We start from the raw sequence: 18,198 nt of genomic DNA, 5'->3' as shown, positions 1-18,198 counted from the left end.
ATTCATCTATCGAAGGACATTTTGGTTGTTTCCACGTCTTGGCCACCATAAACAAAGCTGCAATGAACATTGGGGCACACGTGTCTTTACGTGTAGATGTTTTCAGATTTTTTGGGTAGATACCCAGGAGAGGGATTGCTGGGTAATATGGTAATTCTATTCGTAATTTTTTGAGGAACCTCCACACTGCCTTCCGTAAAGGCTGCACCAGTCTGCATTCCCACCAACAGTGTATGAGGGTTCCTTTTACTCCACAGCCTCTCCAACACTTGTTACTATTTGTCTTGTTGATGATAGCCATTCTGACTGTGGTGAGGTGATATCTCATTGTGGTTTGTTTTTGCATTTCTCTGATGATTATTGATCTTGAGCACTTTTTCATATGTCCGTTTGCCATTTGTATGTCCTCTTTGGAGAAATGTCTCTTCGGGTCCTCTGCCCATTTTTCAATTGGATTGTTTGTTTTTTTGTTGTTGAGTTCCATGAGTTCCTTGTATATTTTGGATATTAGCTCCTTATCAGAGGCACTGTTTGCAAAAATCTTCTCCCATTCAGTTGGTTGCCTCTTTGTTTTGTCGATGGTTTCTTTGGCTGTGCAGAAGCTTTTAAGTTTCATATAGTCCCATTCGTTTCTTTTAGCTTTTACTTCCATTGCCTTTGGAGTCAAATTCATAAAATGCTCTTTGAACCCAAGGTCCATAAGTTTAGTACCTATGTTTTCTTCTATGCAGTTTATTGTGTCAGGTCTTATGCTTAAGTCTTTGATCCATTTTGAATTAATTTTGGTACATGGTGATAGACAGCAGTCCAGTTTCATTCTTTTGCACGTGGCTTTCCAATTCTCCCAGCACCATTTATTGAAGAGGCTGTCTTTCCTCCATTGTATGTTTTTAGCTGCTTTGTCAAAAATTATCTGTCCATATTTATGTGGTTTTATTTCTAGGTTCTCAATTCTATCCCATTGGTCTATGTGTCTGTTTCTCTGCCAATACCATGCTGTTTTGATTATTGTAGCCCTGTAGTACAAGCTAAAGTCAGGGAGTGTGATATCTCCAGTATTGTTCCTTTTTCTTAAAATCGCTTTGGCTATTCGAGGTCTTTTGTGATTCCAAACAAATCTGATGATTTTTTGTTCTATTTCTTTAAAAAATGCCATTGGGATTTTGATGGGGATTGCATTAAATCTGTGTATTGCTTTGGGTAATAGAGCCATTTTAACTATGTGGATTCTTCCAATCCATGAGCACTGAATGTCTTTCCATTTCTTTGTGTCTTCTTCAATTTCTTTCAAAAATGTCTTATAGTTTTCAGCATATAGGTCCTTCACATCCTTGGTTAAGATTATCCCTAGGTATTTTATTCTTTTTGCTGCTATTGCAAAAGGAATTGTTTTTGTATTTTTTTTCTGAGATTTCATTGTTACTATATAGGAATGCAATGGACTTTTGTACGTTGATTTTGTAGACAGCAACTTTACTGTATTCGTTGATTGTTTCTAATAGCTTTTTGATGGAGTCTTTAGGGTTTTCTATATATAGCATCACGTCATCTGCAAAGAGTGATAATTTAACTTCTTCATTCCCAATGTGGATGCCTTTTATTTCTTTCTCTTGCCTGATTGCTCTGGCGAGGACTTCCAACACTATGTTGAAAAGCAGAGGTGACAGGGGACAGCCCTATCGTGTTCCTGAATGTAAAGCAAAGGGCTTCAGTTTTTCACCATTAATTATGAGATTAGCTGGGGGCTTATTATGTTAAGGTATTTTCCTTCTATACCTATTTTATTAAGTGTTTTAATCATAAATGGATGTTGTATCTTGTCAAATGCTTTTTCTGCATCAATTGATATAATGATGTGATTTTTGTCCTTTATTTTGTTTATGTGATGTATCACATTGATGGATTTGTGGATGTTGAACCATCCTTGTGCCCCGGGGATGAACCCCACTTGGTCGTGATGAATGATCTTTTTAATGCATTGTTGTATTCAATTTGCTAGAATTTTGTTTAGGATTTTTGCATCTGTATTCATCAGAGATATTGGTCTGTAGTTTTCTTTTTTTGTGTTGTCCTTACCAGGTTTTGGTATCAGGGTAATGTTGGCCTCATAAAATGAGTTAGGGAGTACTGTCTCTTCTTCAATTTCTTGGAAGAGTTTGAGCAGGATTGGTATTAGATCCTCTTTGAAGGTTTGGTAGAATTCACTAGTGAAGCCATCTGGTCCCGGGCTTTTGCTTTTGGGAAGGTTTTGGATGACTGATTCAATTTCATTACTGGTGATGGGTCTGTTTAGATTTTCCACTTCTTCATGGTTCAGCCTAGGAAGGCTATATGTTTCTAAGAACTTGTCCATTTCTTCTAGGTTATTGAATTTGGTGGCATATAGTCCTTCATAGTATTCTTGGATGATACTTTGTATTTCTGTGGTGTCTGTGATAACTTCTCCGTTTTCATTTCTGATTTTGTTAATTAGTGTCTTCTCTCTTTTTATCTTAATGAGTCTAGCCAACGGTGTGTCAATTTTGTTACTCTTTTCAAAGAACCTGCTCTTTATCACATTAATTTTTTCTATTGTCTTTTTGTTCTCTATTTCATTTAGTTCTGCTCTGATTTTTGTTATTTCCTTTCTTCTGCTGATCTTGGGTTTCACTTGTTCTTTTTCTAGTTCTTTAAGGTGTAACATGAGGTTATTTATTTGGGATTTTTCTTGTTTCTTGAGATAGGCCTGTAATGATATAAATTTCCCTCTTAAAACTGCTTTTGCTGCATCCAATAAATTTGGGTAGCATGTATTCTCATTGTCATTTGTTTCTATGTATCTTTTGATCTCTCCTCCAATTTCTTCTTTGACCCAGTCGTTCTTTAAATGTATGTTGTTTAATCTCCATGTATTTGTGTTTTTTCCTGCTTTCTTTTTGCAGTTGATATCCAATTTCAAAGCCTTGTGATCACAGAATATGCTTGGTATGATTTCAGTCTTCTTAAATTTGCTAAAGCTGATTTTATGTCCCAATATATGGTCTATCCTTGAGAATGTTTATGTACACTAGAAAAGAATGTATAGTCTGATGTTTTAGGATGAAGTGCTCTACATATGTCAATTATGTCCATTTCATCTAATGTGTCATTTAGGGCTGCTATTTCATTATTTATTTTCTGTTTGGATAATCTATCCATAGCTGTCAGTGATGTATTTAGGTCCCCTAGTAAAATTGTGTTTTGGTCAATTTCTCCCTTTAGTTCTGTTAGTAGTTGCTTGGTATATTTCAGTGCTCCCTGATTGGGGGCATAAATATTGATGACTGTTATGTCTTCTTGTTGTATAGTCCCCTTTACCATTATGAAATGTCCATCTTTGTCTCTTGTTATCTTTTTCACCCTGAAGTCTGTTTCATCTGATATCATTATGGCTACACCTGATTTTCTCTGTGTACCATTTGCTTGGAGTGTCAATTTCCACCCTGTCACTTTGAGTCTATGCTTGTCCTTGTAGCTGAGATGTGTCTTGGAGACAGCATATGGTTGGGTTTAGTTTTTTTGCTCCAATCTGCTACTCTGTGCCTTTTTATTGGTGAGTTCAGTCCATTTACATTTAAGGTGATTATTGATATGTGAGGATTTCCTGTCATTCTATCTTTAGTTTTCTGGTAAGGCTGTGTCTCCATTCTTTCTTTGCCTTTTTGTTGTTGTCTATTATTTCTGTATGGTCGTATTCTATAATGTTTCCCTCTGTTTCTTCTTTTATTACAGTATGTATTTCAGTTCTGGATTTTTCTTGAGTGGTTACCCTTAACTTTAAGTAAAAGAAAGTTTGATATTTAGAGTATTCCATTTTCTTTAGCACACTTACTTTCTCCATTCCCATATTCCGGTTTAGGCCTTTACTCTCCCCCTTTTTATGTTTTGGTTGCCACACATTGTCCCTGTTGATGGTGGTCGAATAGCCTCCTTTAGTATTTCTTGTAGTGCAGGTCGTGTATTAGAAAATTCCCTCAGCTTCTGTATGTCTGGAAAGGTCTTTATTCCTCCTTCATATCTAAAGGATATCTTTGCTGGATACATTATTCTTGGCTCATAATTTCTCTTTCAGTAGTTTGAATATTTGGTTCCACTCCCTCCTGGCTTGTAGAGTTTGTGCTGAAAAATCTGATGATAATCTAATGGGCTTTCCTTTGTAGGTTACCGTCTTCTTTTCCCTGGCTGCCTTGAGGATTCTTTCTTTGTCGTTGATTTTAGACAGCTTCAATACAATGTGCCTTGGAGAAGGCCTGTTGTGATTGAGGTAATTGTGTGTTCTATTTGCTTCTTGGATTTGAGGATCCAGTTCTGTCCACAAGTTTGGGAAGTTCTCATCAACAATTTGTTTGAATATATTCTCTGTTCCCTTCTCTCTTTCTTCTCCTTCTGGTATGCCCATTATTCCTATAGTGCTCTTTCTGATGGAGTCAGAAAGTTCTTGTAGAGTTCTTTCATTTCTTTCAAGTCTCAAGTCTCTTTCTTCTTCCATCTGTGTAATTTCCAAGTTTCTGTCTTCGATGTCACTGATTCTTTCCTCCATCTGGTCAACTCTACTACCTAACCTGGTTATTTCATTCTGAATTTCTTCTATTGAGTTCTTAATCTCCAGAAATTCTATTTGGTTCTTTTTTAAAATTTCAATCTCTTTTGTAAAATACTCATGTTGTTCTTTGATTGCGTTTCTGAGTTCATTAAACTACCTTTCTGTGTTTTCTTGCATCTCGTTGAGTTTTTTCAGAACTGCAATCTTGAATTGTCTGTTGTTTAAGTCACATATTTCCATATCTTTAAGTTCTTTTTCTGGAGACTTTTCACTATCTTTCTGAGCTGTCTTGTTGCCTTGGTTATTCATGGCAATTACTGATTTATTATTTCTCATCCTAGACATCTACAGGAGTGGCCTCTGCAACAGGTTGATAAAAAGAGGTCTTTCTTTTGTTTTCCAGTACTTGTTGGTAGAATGTCTTATTTTCTCTCCGACTGCAGCCTTTTATTTCTCTCACACGGTAGTGCTATGTTTTCTCTGCACTATTCCAGCTTCTCACACAATGCGGGGATTCCCTGGGAGACGCGCTTCTCCTCTGTTAATAGTTCGCTTGGGTCACAGGGTGCAGTGTTTGTGTGGGTATGCGGAGAGCTTTTGAATTTCCAAAGCTCTTCCTGCACCAGATTCAGAGCCCGTATGTTTCAGCAGTTCTGTTTACTCCTGCAGGGATCTGCCCAGATAGGTGGGGCCAGGGGCGGAGTGAATTGTGAGAGGTGGCCCAGAGCAATGGCGGTGACCACCACCATAGCCGGTCCTGCTTCCACAGCTCCCTCCCGTTTGTCGGAACTAGTTGGGTTGCGAATCTGTGTCTGCAGTCCACAGTTCTCAGCACAGCAAATATTCTGTTCTTTTGATCTGACACTGCTATTGTTCCACTTCTACCACCGGCCAGGTGGGGGCGGGGTGAGCTGTGGGAGGGTAGGGAGGGGGCGGCTAGTCTCAGTGCCTAAGGCTTCCTTAAGGCTAAGGTTCTCTGCTCGGCAGTGAGGGCTTAAACCACCGTTTTCAGCCTTCTTCCCTCAGTCTTTGCTCCGAGGTCTCTGCCGTGAGCGTTGGGTTCAGCCGTGGTTTATGCTGTCCCCTCAGCCCTGTGGGCCATAAGCGGAGCCCTACCAGTCTGAGTTCTTCCCTCTCCCGCAGCTGCGGTAGTTCCGGGATGCAGCGAGCTCGGAGCACTGAGCTAGGTCTACGTCCTGTGCCCGTGAGGCTCCGTCTCCGCATTTCTCCCTTCCCTTGTCCCCCGCTTGTGTGATTCGCCCACCTTTAGCTGAATTCAGTAGTGGGCCTCTTCATCTTGCCTGTCTGCTGTGCAGGGAGTCCTTTGTGGAGTTATTGTTGTTCGATTAGTTGTAAATTCCAGGGGAGCTTTACAGAAGCTCACCTCACGCCACCATTTTGATGACCAGAATCGAGAAAATACTTTTTTAACACACATAACATTCTTTTTCTCTTTCCTTTTTTATTTTGTTTTGCATGCTTCTACTATACACACATACATACACCTGAAACACGCATAAAATGAGCCCAATCCAATCCTTCATCTCTAAAACAGAAATTCATTAAAGCTTTTCCCTACTAGATGAAAGTATTACCTAGGAATTTAAGAAAGATACAGGCTATCTTCAGCTCTATTCAAGTGATATGTGCTGGGCATTAGGAATAATAAAATATCAAATATAAACTTCCTTCCCTAGTAAAATTCAAAGGTAACCAAATTGATGATGAATGACGGTGAATGAAAATGTACTCTAAGTCAGGTCCCTGATTAACATTTATTTCCACTGGGTAATTTTATCCACTGGGTAATTCCAGGGCCATCTCCACCTAGACCTCCAACAGGCACACATAAACCTCAACTCCACCTTTGGTAAGAATTTGGGCTTTATTCTATATTCCTATCTACTGCCATGACAGCAGTAGTTCTCTAGTCACCACCTGGGAATTATTTCAAAGCTTGTGCGTGCAAGATGTCTCTCTCTCTCTCTCTTTCTCTCTCCCCCACCCCCTTTTCTCCCTCCCTCTCCAGGGACTGGAAATGCAAATGAGACAAAAGCCCTGCCCACATGAAATCTCAATAACATACTGATCTATGCCTGTTCTGGAGAGTTTATTATTTAATCAGTATGGGCACTTGTGGGAAAAATAAGTAAGGTTAGCCCCAAAACCAACTTTAAACCAGTAGGAGCTTCTATCCCTGTTTATGACTAGATTTTATTCTTTATTTTTCAAACTGACATGCAAATCAACCAGATTTTCATTATAATCATCTGAGTTTAATATGGTTTGGGGGTGGGGGTTACCATGGTGCCACCGTTGCTATTCTAACCAAATTACTACTTTGGGTGAAGGCCCAAGAAAAGCTCTCATCCAATCTTTTAGGCTATCTGTAGTGTTCAAAAGAATGAATGTCTACCTTTTCCTACTGAAAAAAATCTCACTATCGCAATGTCCTTGCCCCATGTCTTTCCACCACTGATGACGCATAGTATGATGACAACATGATTGGGGCGTAACCTGACTCTCTGGTCCAGAAGCTGATCTGTTAGTTATTACTTCATTCTCTATTGCATAATTTGGCAGGGTTTGTTAATGTACCATGCTTGAGGATATTCTGCTAATGAAATGCACCCTCTTATAAAATATCAGAATGAGGAAGTCCAACCGCTAATTTTATTAATTAGCTATGCCTACAAAATGATGCTGAGGTACATATAAACATTGAAATTCCAAATTTAGCTCATTAGAATGAAAGTATCCTTTAAAACAAGAGGAGAGGAAAAAAGAAGTGAAGCATAAAGCAGCATTTAGAATAGAAAGCACAACCTGCTTAACTAGAAAATAGACATCACTTATAATCATGAAAATACACCAATTTTTTAAAAACTAATAAGGGACAACATGTATCCTGGAAAGTGATTTTTAAAAGCATATTGCTAAACTGCAGTGTGCTGTTAAATAAGCATTTGTATACCAACTCTGTGTCAAGTAACCATAATAGTGTAAAATCAGTCAATGAAGCTTCAGAAAAATTAATTTGGGAATACCACAGGAAAGCAAAGAAAACAAGCTGTTTTTCATCTATTTAAGCAATTCAGTGACTGCATCTTGATTACCAAGTCAAAGTTAGCACAGCGTTTGCCTAGAATCTTATTAGCTTGGAGCTTTTCGTGAAACCGTGGAATTTCTTTTCATTGTTGCTATCAAAATGTTATGGGACATTTCATAATAGAAATTCCACTCTGCATTTTAATAAAAAGGATGACTGTGGTTTATGAAAATAAAATAAAAATTACAAGAGACACCAATCTGATCTCTGTTCATGAAACCCAGAGATTATATTAATAATACCTCAGGTACCTACCTTTCCCACAGCTGTAAGGTGAGAAATTTACTCATGGAAACATTTTTCTCCTAAGGTTTGTATGTTTATTTGGTTGGCTGTTTTTTGACCTGCCCACCTCATCACTGTAAATCCTATCACTGTACCACCGTACCATGAGAAGTCATTTACTCATAGACACTTTTAATCTTATTTGTTTGTTTTGTAACTTTCCCATCTCATACCCTAAACTCTTCACCTTTTTGGTTCGCCAAACAAGTTCAACAAGTGTTCTACCATTCCTTCCCTAGGAATTGAGGAATTGTGGATATTACATTAGCCAGTAATATGCCTGACCAGTTTCCCATAAGAAGACTCTAAAAATATATATATATTTTATAGATTTATAAAATCTCAGAAATAAAAGTTTAAGATTATTTAATCCAATCATTCTACTAATGCTTACCACGTGTCTAATCTTAAAATATCGGCAATGGCATTAGCTCACGACTTCTAAATCATAGCCCATTCAATTTCAGACTCTGACTGCCAAGACAGACTGTGATGCCCAAATCTTCTACCCAATGACCCTAGTTTCAAAACTTGGAGCCTTCCCTCAAAGGAAAAAAGAAAAAAAAAATCAACTTATTCTCTCTCCAATCTTATCTCTATTTAGTCTTCTGTCCATTATGCTAAATATGTCCATTTCCACCCATTTTTATGTTGATAGGATTTATAGTGCCTACATCTGAACACGCACCCCTTTGTGGACCAACTAGGACTTAGACCACGGACTGAGCCAGGCACAGTAACCTACCCCACGTGGCTGTATGGAGGGAAGTGCAGAGCCAAATTTTTGAAGGAGAAGTAAGAATCTAAGCCCATGACAAACAATACCAATAACTCTAGAATGAATGGACAAGGTGAATAACAAGAACCAGAGCCTAGAGTCTACGGCCAGGCAAACACAAGAGCAGATTGGAGACACCGGTAAGGTGATCTGGAATACACGAGAGTATTGGTGGTTCATCTTTTATCAACTAATTATTGTGTGAGCATGTGAAGAGCTGGATAAGATAGAGAGGTACACATCTCAGGGCACTTCGCAAGGTGATAAAGGCCTCCCTCACCATGTCCCAAAGATGACAAGGGTATATTCTAACTGCTTGCATGACAATGGGATATGAAACATGATAGCATGTGAGGAAACAAAATAAGCCATTTAAATGATGAACATTAAGTCATAGTTTATCTTGTGACTATGTAAAAACTGCAAAATTTTAAACAAAATGAAAGCTTAAAGATAAACTGGACTGCATCCCATAGAGAGAACCAGCTCTACCCCCTCAGATTGTTCCATAGCAACTTTATTTATAATAGAAAAAACTTGGAAATAACCCACATGGCCATAAGCAGGAATGGATAAACAATTATGGCATAATCATACAATGTAATACTATCCAGCCGAAAAAAAAAAGGAATGAACTAATGGAATTGAATCTCAAAACTATTATGTTCAGCAAAAAAAGCAAGATGTAAAAGATACAGGATTCCAATTACAGAAAATTCTAGAAAAGGCTAATACAAACTACAGTGACAGAAAGTAGATCACTAGTTGTCCAGGGGTGAAGGAGAGGTCAATTAACTTCACCAGGACATAAGAGAACTTTTGCAAGGTGATAAAAATGTTCTATATATTGATTATGATGGAGGTTACATGAGTGGATCCATTTGTAAAAATTCATTAAACTGTACACTTAAAATAGGTACATATCATAAACAAATTATACCTCATTAAAGTTGATTTTAATAAAAATGTATTAGAATACCAGTGAGACAGCTTTTAAAATGCTTACCTACATTGAAGGTTAAAAAAGGTCAAAAGTGAAGATAGCTCTATGCAAAAAAAGTTTTAAAAAACTGTTTGGATGCTGTATACTCCAACCTTCCTAAAAACTGAGGGAAGGTATGTCGTTTCTTGCCTTAAATCAAAAAAACCCAATAACTGCTATTTTAAAGTGGGAAAGAGACTCAATTTCGTCTGACTCACACTTGAAAAATCTAAGGCCAGAAACTTTGATGGCAGAGCAAAAGTGAGGTAGCAATTTGGTGATTTATCCTGCCCACCTAGAAGAACAAAAGGTTTTAGAAGGTTTTCTGGGAGCTATGTGCAAGAGGACACTAAAGTGGGGTCATTTTAGGTTTTGTCTAAGAGTGTGGGCTAGAGAGATGATGGGTTCTCAGCAGAAAGTAGCTAATGGTGAATGACTAAATTCTCAGGGGCTGAAGGAGAAGCTGTAAGAGACAAGGTACAATGAGGAGGCACCTTCCCTTGTCAAGACAACTCTAGATAAGAAGTCTTGTGGAGAGTCTTGAAAGAAGCCGCACGGAAGTCTCCCAGCAGACAGTCATATTGAAGCATCCCACCAAGGTCAGAGAACAGCAGGGCAATCTTTGCAGTAGCAGTGAAGGAGGCACTTCCCTGGCCTTTTTCACATCTCCACTACACCCTACACCCCACTGTAATTCCAGAGCAGGAGAAAAACCATGGTTCACTGGCATGGAGAGAAAAGGAAACACACAAGGCATGGAAAGAGAGAAGAAACTGTCAATATACTCCCTGTCTAACTACATGCAACCAGCCCACAGAAAGTTTGAGCTCAGGGACAGTTTTCACTTTAGATCAAGTTTGAAGTGTTGACAATCATATGGGATTAGGCAATTGTATTTCTGAACCAGTACAATTTGTATTACATATGAATGACCAGGAAAGTTGAGCATTCTTCCTGACTTTCTGGACAGTTGCAGGAAAAGAAATATTTGCACTGAACGAATTTTAAAGAAGGAAGACAAAAGTAAAACTGCTGCGGTAGAAGGAATGTTTGTGCTCCCTCCTCCCCCAAATTCACACGTTGAAAACTAACCCCCAATGTGAAGGCATTAGGAAGTGAGGCCTCTGGGATGTGATGAGCTGATGAGGGTGGAGGCCTCATGAATGGGATTAGTGCCCAAATAAAAGAGACCCCAGACAGATACTTTGCCCCTTCCACCAGGTGAGGACACAATGAAAAGAGCCATCTGTGAACCAGGAAGCCAGCTCCCACCAGACAGCAAATCTACTGGCACCCTGACCTTGGACTTCCCAGCCTCCAGGACCATGAGAAATACTGTTGCTTAGCCACCCAGTCTATGATATTCTGTTACAGCAGCCCGAATGGATTAAGACAATTGCTTTCTGATTCCATCCCATGATTTGTGCTTGCTCAAAATAACAGTTACACTAAGCAGTAGATACCATGTGTGAGCAGGGGCTACGCTAGGTAGGGTCACCGCACAACAGAATTCCAAGAGGGGGTATGCACAGAGACATGGGATGAAGTCACCTTTGGAGTTGGCAGCACAGCAGCCCTGAGAGCAGGAGCTTTGCAGGTAGGACCTCTCTACAGCCTGTGATGGGTTCAAGAGCACACAGCTCTGCTCTTATTTAACCTTTTACAAAGTCAAGACTTAGCACTGGGTCTCCCACTTCTAAGATGAGTGTCCTGTCAAATTAGTTTGAACGTGATCATTTCTACTTTCTAAAAATCAAGCAGCTTTTGTCTTTTGCACATAATATTCAGTAACTAATTGTTGAATAAAGCAATGAGTGAATCAACCTAATCAGTCAAATGGTACCCAGCCCTAATGCCACCGTTCAGCTGACATTTTCTAGCTCTTATGATTTTTACTCAACTTAATTTCATTAAAGTTTTAGTGCTAAATCTGACCATATGAATAGATAAAACAGAATTATATATAGCCACTCATTAAGCATCAATGTTTTTATAGATGTCATTTATTTGTTAAAAAAAAAAATTCTGTCCTCATTTTGCCAATTAAAAAGAAATAAACAAAAATGGTCAGCAATGTAGATTTATTCACTTAGCAATCGTTTATTGAATATCCATTCAATTCCATTTGTCCGACACACACTGGCTTAAGCTAAAGTGAAATTGTTGACTTAAATGACTGAAAAAGCTGGGAGTAGAGTAGCTGTTAGTCCTGGCTTATTAAAGCCACCATGACCAGGTTTTTCTTCCCTACTTGCCAAGTTTTGTTCCTTCTGGATAAGGTCCATTGTCAGACAGCCTCTTGGGGTGGCAGCACTGTGGCTACAGAAGTTCCCTGTCATATATCCTGTCAAGTCAAAATCTAGAGGCAAAGTTTGAGCCTGCTTCCTGGATAATTTCTTTTTTTAAAATCCGAGAATTCATTGTCTAGGAATAAAGGATTAACAAAGCCATTTCCCCTGCTGAAAAAGAATCTGACCTTTGGTCAACTGTCTAGTTCTCTTCCCCTAGAAATCTGATAAGAGTCAAGGGTCAACTATATTGCTAGACAACATTTTTTACAATAAAAATTTGATTAGTAAACAGCACCAGGATTTGGAGGAGCTGTAAACCAACTAAATATTTGAGGACGTTGCTATGCTTTGAGCTCCCCGGAGTTCCGTGACTCTTGGAACCGGTATTTCCCTTGCAGAGACTCTGGAAGCTAAGTCTATGGATTTGTTACAAAAGATATTGGCTCTTAAAGGACATGTCTTCACCTGAGCAATATGGACCTTGTTCTCTTACATGAGCTGCGTTGTTATGCTGGATTGCTGCAAGTACTCTTGTAGATAAGACTGTCTAATGCCATAGGCCAGCTGTATTTCCTCTTCTGTAACCATCTGAGTAGACTAGTATCAGGGTAATCTGCAGAAGAGAGTTTAAATGTCTAGTGTAGCTGTGAAGACCCCTGGGTAGGGGCTACAGTGACCATCTCTGAACCAATAACTATAATGAGGTGAACAGAAATGACTAATTGGAATAATCTGAGTTACAGGGGATGTTCAGCTGCTTCAGACAGTAAATATTTACTATGCAGTTGACTCCTCCTTACACACATCAAAGCACATAGAATTCAAATTCTTGCCTCAACCAAATGACAAATAATTATATAGCAGGAACCTATGAGTATGCCTACAAATAATCACACACACACACACAAAAGTTACACATATTAAAATTCCAAAGGCTAAAAATCTACAACAAGTCACTGGTACCATAGTGTCTCTTTAGAAAATATCATCTACAACTAAGCTTTGGCCTACTTATTAGGGGATCCCATCAAAGGATTCAGCTATTACCAAAATCCCCTGATATCTTTGTTAAAGTGTTAATTGCTTTCCTTCCAAACTGTTTAAAGAGGGGGGAAAAAAAAAGACATTGATTTCCATCCAAGAAGCAGTTAAACACAGTTAAAAGCAAAGACTCTAAATCAAGAATATGTACCTTTGAGGACTACTTCCTCTAACTAGTTGGTTGATTTTGTGCAAAGTTAAGTTAAATCTATGTTTCTCAGTTTGTTCATGTGGAAAATAAGGATGATAACTTACCACACTGGGTAATTTTGAGAAGTAGATGAGTTAAAATATGTGTAAAACACTTACAATGGTGCTTGACACAAAGGAAGAAGCAGCAATCATTATCTAATACTATCATCATTATCCCAGGAACTTAAAAATCTGCATCTGACCTGACATTTTCCCTTCCTTGTAATCAATCTCATAAAATAATAAAATTTTGTGACTTTGGGGAAAACAGGCATCTAGGAAGAGAGAAAGCTTTATTTAATCAAATTTGAAGAGATTATTAAGATGTAACACAAGATAAACAGCAATGTGATTCTAAAGAAAGTCAATTACCTGTGCACATATTCCTATGCGCTAAAACTGAGGGGTTTGACAGGAGTCTCAGGGGTCTCTCCCTGGTAAATATATCAAGGATCTGGCAAAACTGTCTGCAAATATGGCCCAGGTCCAATAATGAACCTGGGCCGCACAGAGTTAAGCTGTATGTCAATTCAGGAACTAACACTGTAAGGCTCCTTATGTGTTAGAAAGTGTCCTTGAAAAGCTCAAAGCCTAGTGGGTGAGAAAGACCCATAAATCAGAAAAAGCCATGCCACGTGCTAAGTGTTATGTGGGAGCATGTACTCGGTGTTCTCTTCCCACAGAGGAGGGGGTGGAAACCTGAGATGCCTTTTAGACATTAAATTCACTCCATTTCATTTCAGTAGCTCCTCTGTGCCTGTGTGTAAGAACACATAATGGCAAAATACCAACCCTTCCCACTTCTCAGATAGGCCCGTGTGATCATCAGTGAGTTAATGGACATTAAATCATTGAGCTTTACAGAAATAAGTTCCTGCAGAAAAACCCTAGAGACTGTCACTGAGATGATCACGGCTTCCTGCAATCTTCTTTTATCTTTATCAAAGGAAATTGTTAGAGCACAAACATGGCATTGCCATTATTTCGGAAGCCTAAAGAAGGTGAATACCACCCAAATACATAATAGCCCATAAAAATGAGAACCTATAATCTATTCTGATGAAAGAGAGAGACTGACTTTCTGATTTTTTTTTTCCTATTGCCAGCATGAAGACAAAAGAATTGCTTCTGAAGAATTCTGTAAGGTTTTCATGTTTCTAAAAAGAGGAAAATGGGTAATAGGGATGGGAATACAAAAGAATTTCAGAACTGGAAGTGAATTTAAAGATTATCAAATCCACCTTCTGTATTTCAAGAGTACCTGCAGAGATTAATTGGCTCATCTAAATTAAGAGAGAAGCCAGGAATAGCAATCATGTCTAAAACTCCCCACTATGGAAGCAACACCCACAATTATTTTAAGGCCTCCCGTTTTGACAGTATTGTAGTTCCTATGGTTCAGATTCATAAATTAAGTAGGTTTTTGCTTCCAAGACTAGGAATCTACCATTTTTAACATTGCTTCTATAGAAGAAAACAACAAATCCTTGCTAAATTTCAAGAAAACTTACTAACAAATAAAACTTCCCTAACACAACCCACTTTTTAGTTCCATTCTTGTGTATTAATCATAGTTTTTCTTATGTTTATTCTGGCTGGTGACTTCTCCTCCTTTTTTGCCTGTCTGATACAGTGTCTACTTTATTATCTTTTTATTGTTTTGCTCAATAATTATGCTGAACGTAAATATCGAAAGCCTACTATAGAGCCAGCAAAAATTTGACATTGAGTAAAAACTGTCAGTAAAGAGAGACATCTTAAAGTAAGAATGTCAAAATGCTTATACATTGTACAATTTCAGGTTTTCCTCCTAAAACCCATTATACTCTACATTTTCACCAACTGACATAAAATTTGACACTTTTTCTCTTTGAAACAAAAGTGCTTAAGTTTTCTAAATTTCATGATGGTTCACCCCACTAAAAACTCTGAAGGATTGAACTTTTGGAGAGGCATGACTAGAAATGCCTCATAAACTAAAACTGTCTTCAAAGTATTCTGTCATATTTTCTTCACCCACCTTAATGGCAAAAGCTTTTGATACTTAGCAATGTGTTTAGCCGTCTAATAGAAAATAACAAACTGAAAAACAGGAAAATTTGGAAGTCACCTTGCAAAATTATTTCACTGAACTTGGACTGAAATTCAGTAAAGATAACCACAGTATAGATCTATCAAGTATGTTGGGGCTATATTTTAATCTACCTTTAAGAAAGGATTGTTTTCACTTTAGTAAACTTAAAATACTTTCGGTCCATTACCCAGGTAGATGTAAGACAGAAAAGCCCTCTTATATTTACTGCTGGCATTATAATAAACATTTTATTGTGCCCATTATGTGAGGCCAGCCTATTCCAGTTTTCATTGTTGTGATGCTTACCATCTCTCCAAAATATGTTTTAAGGAAGAAGTCTGAACTAGGGAGATGGATGGAAGCTGCTGAAATTGGAAAGCATCATTTTTAATGCTTTCATCTGCAAGGTCATTCAATCTTATTTGTTTAAAATCTTGGTTATCAGAAACAGGAAAGCAAGTGGTAGACCATTCAGAGTTGTACAGTATCAAAACAAGTGTAACAGAAGGAATCAGGGCGAAAGCACTGAGGACACTGGTGAGAGGGTAGTTGGGTCTTAGCTGGAGAAGGGAAGGGAGTGAAGCCAGGAAGAACGAGGGGTGGTTGAAGGGAGGCAGAGCCTGATCAAATTTCAGAATCTTTCTTCTCAGTGAGGAAGAAAGAGAAGTGGGGAGATTTGGGTCAGAGTTTGACATTTCAGAGCTTGAAGATTTTATAGGAAGAGCACTTCTAGATGAGGGCAAAGGTAAGTGGAGGGTTGTGAGAAGGGGGAGGTGGAACAAAATGGAGGTGACGCTCACTAACATCAACAGGTCCTGGGACTGTGAAGCCATGTGGTAGATGATTACTGTTAGAAGACAATTCTCCATGGGTCACAATTCTGCAAATATTGTGAGCTATGCGCTAATTACTGTTTATTCTGCACTATCTTTTTGAGAATTTTTCTATAATCAACAGCCTCGGAAGACAGAGAGAGTGTCTCTCTCTGGAGCAGAGGGCAAGCATGTGAACTGCCCATTATAAAGGATTCAGGCACCTTAAGCTCAGGGACTCTCTCCTAAAACGCAACCTACTGTATGTTCAGGTATCATCAGTCTCTCTTCACTATGGGAAGTTGGGAAAATGTTGATATTGTGGCTACTATTATTACTGTGAGTAATAAACAAACAGTCCTTGCTTTTGACTCGGTGGTTTTATGTCTCCTACCAGCAGCCATGAAACTCTGCCATGTTAACTTACTCACTTGCAAGTAAGGTAAACTCCCAAACCCTTTATATTTTTGATAGTTTTGACAATGAGGATGGAGTGCTGACAAACACATGGATTTCTGGAAGAAGAAACGTGAGGGAATTAAAATATGAAGGAAGTCTATGGGAATTAGTAGTAAACATGTTGATCAAATCATATGGTCCATGGACAATAAATAGTCCTCTAATGTGTAACTTATTAAGGGAGGAAAAAATAGGAAAGCAGGTTCAAAGACAGCTGCCTGAACAGTGCCCAGTTGTTGCTGACTTTCCTTCAGGTAAGATGACTTTCTCACCATTCAACCAACCTGAGTTCTGCCCACTGTAACAACTAGCATCACAATTTCTCCTGGTTAACTTAGAAAATCTGAATCTTTTATAATGAGCAGTAAGGGTGCTGGATTACATCCTTGAAAAGATGATCTAGAATAAAGGAATTTGGTGCTTCATTCTTAATACAAGCTAAACAAACACGTGGAGAACTGTCTTACAATAATCTCCACTCATTTCTACAACATATTGGTTACTGATGAATTGTCCCATTAGTACACTACTCTGTCAGTCACTAATTAGTGGCTGGGACCAAATCCATTCAATTTGTCTAACACAGCATTTAATTAAGGCTACTAGAAACAGAACTTCAAGCAGTATTGATCTTGACCATGGTTCTCTTAGGAACCTAGACTCAGTCAGCTAAAGAAATCTGATAAACTAGCAGAGTTTACCTTGGAAAGCTGGGTAGCTTTTTCTTTAAGTCTCCGTTGAACTTCCTGTTTGCCCAAGGCATTAATTCATGTACAGCTGCATGTATTAGGGTTTAACCAGACTGTACCTTGGCCCACAATGAGGAGCTCAAGGGCAATTTTATCATCCAAAACAACACAGACCAGTGAGTTCAAGCTGGCCTGAATGCCTTTCAGAACTGAGTTGGTGTCATTGAACCCTTCAGCTAATACCAGAGACTAATGTCTTATCAGCTTTTCTAATTGGATAACTCAAGTTGCAGGGACAACTGCCCACAGAGCAGACATAAATAAGCCAGTTATTCTCCCACAAAACTTCCTAGATTAACCAACGGTAGTTGCATTTTAAAGAGACTTCCATATTTCTCTGGGGGGGCTACATGATTCACAGATGTTTCCTTAAACACTTGCTGTTTCTAGGAACACCCCAGAAAAGCAGGTCAGTGTGTTTGGGGACATCATAATGTAATCAAATAGCATATATCCTTTATGTAAAGCTTCTTTCATTCAGAATCATATTTCTGAGATTCATCCACATTGCCACATAACAGTGGGTTGTTCCTCTTTATTGCCAAGTAGTATTCCATTGTACAGCTATTCTTCAATTTGCTTATCTAGGCTCTTTTCATGGACAGCTATGCCTTTTCCCTTTTTTGGCTGTTATGAATAAAGCCGCTATGAACATTTCTGTAAAGTCTTTTTGTAAGTTTTTATTTCTCCTGGGAAAATACCTGAGAGTACTTACCACATCATAGAGTAGGTACATGTTTAGTTTTAAAAGAAATTGTCCAACCTATTTCAAAAGCAGTTGTTCCATTTCCATTCCCACCAACAATGTGTGAAAGTGCTGGTTACTCTACATAATTACCAACATTTGGTACTGTCAGTCTTTTTA

Source organism: Rhinolophus ferrumequinum, chromosome 6 (assembly GCF_004115265.2).
Source record: "Rhinolophus ferrumequinum isolate MPI-CBG mRhiFer1 chromosome 6, mRhiFer1_v1.p, whole genome shotgun sequence".
Classification (NCBI taxonomy): domain Eukaryota; kingdom Metazoa; phylum Chordata; class Mammalia; order Chiroptera; family Rhinolophidae; genus Rhinolophus; species Rhinolophus ferrumequinum.
This window is presented reverse-complemented; position numbering follows the sequence as displayed.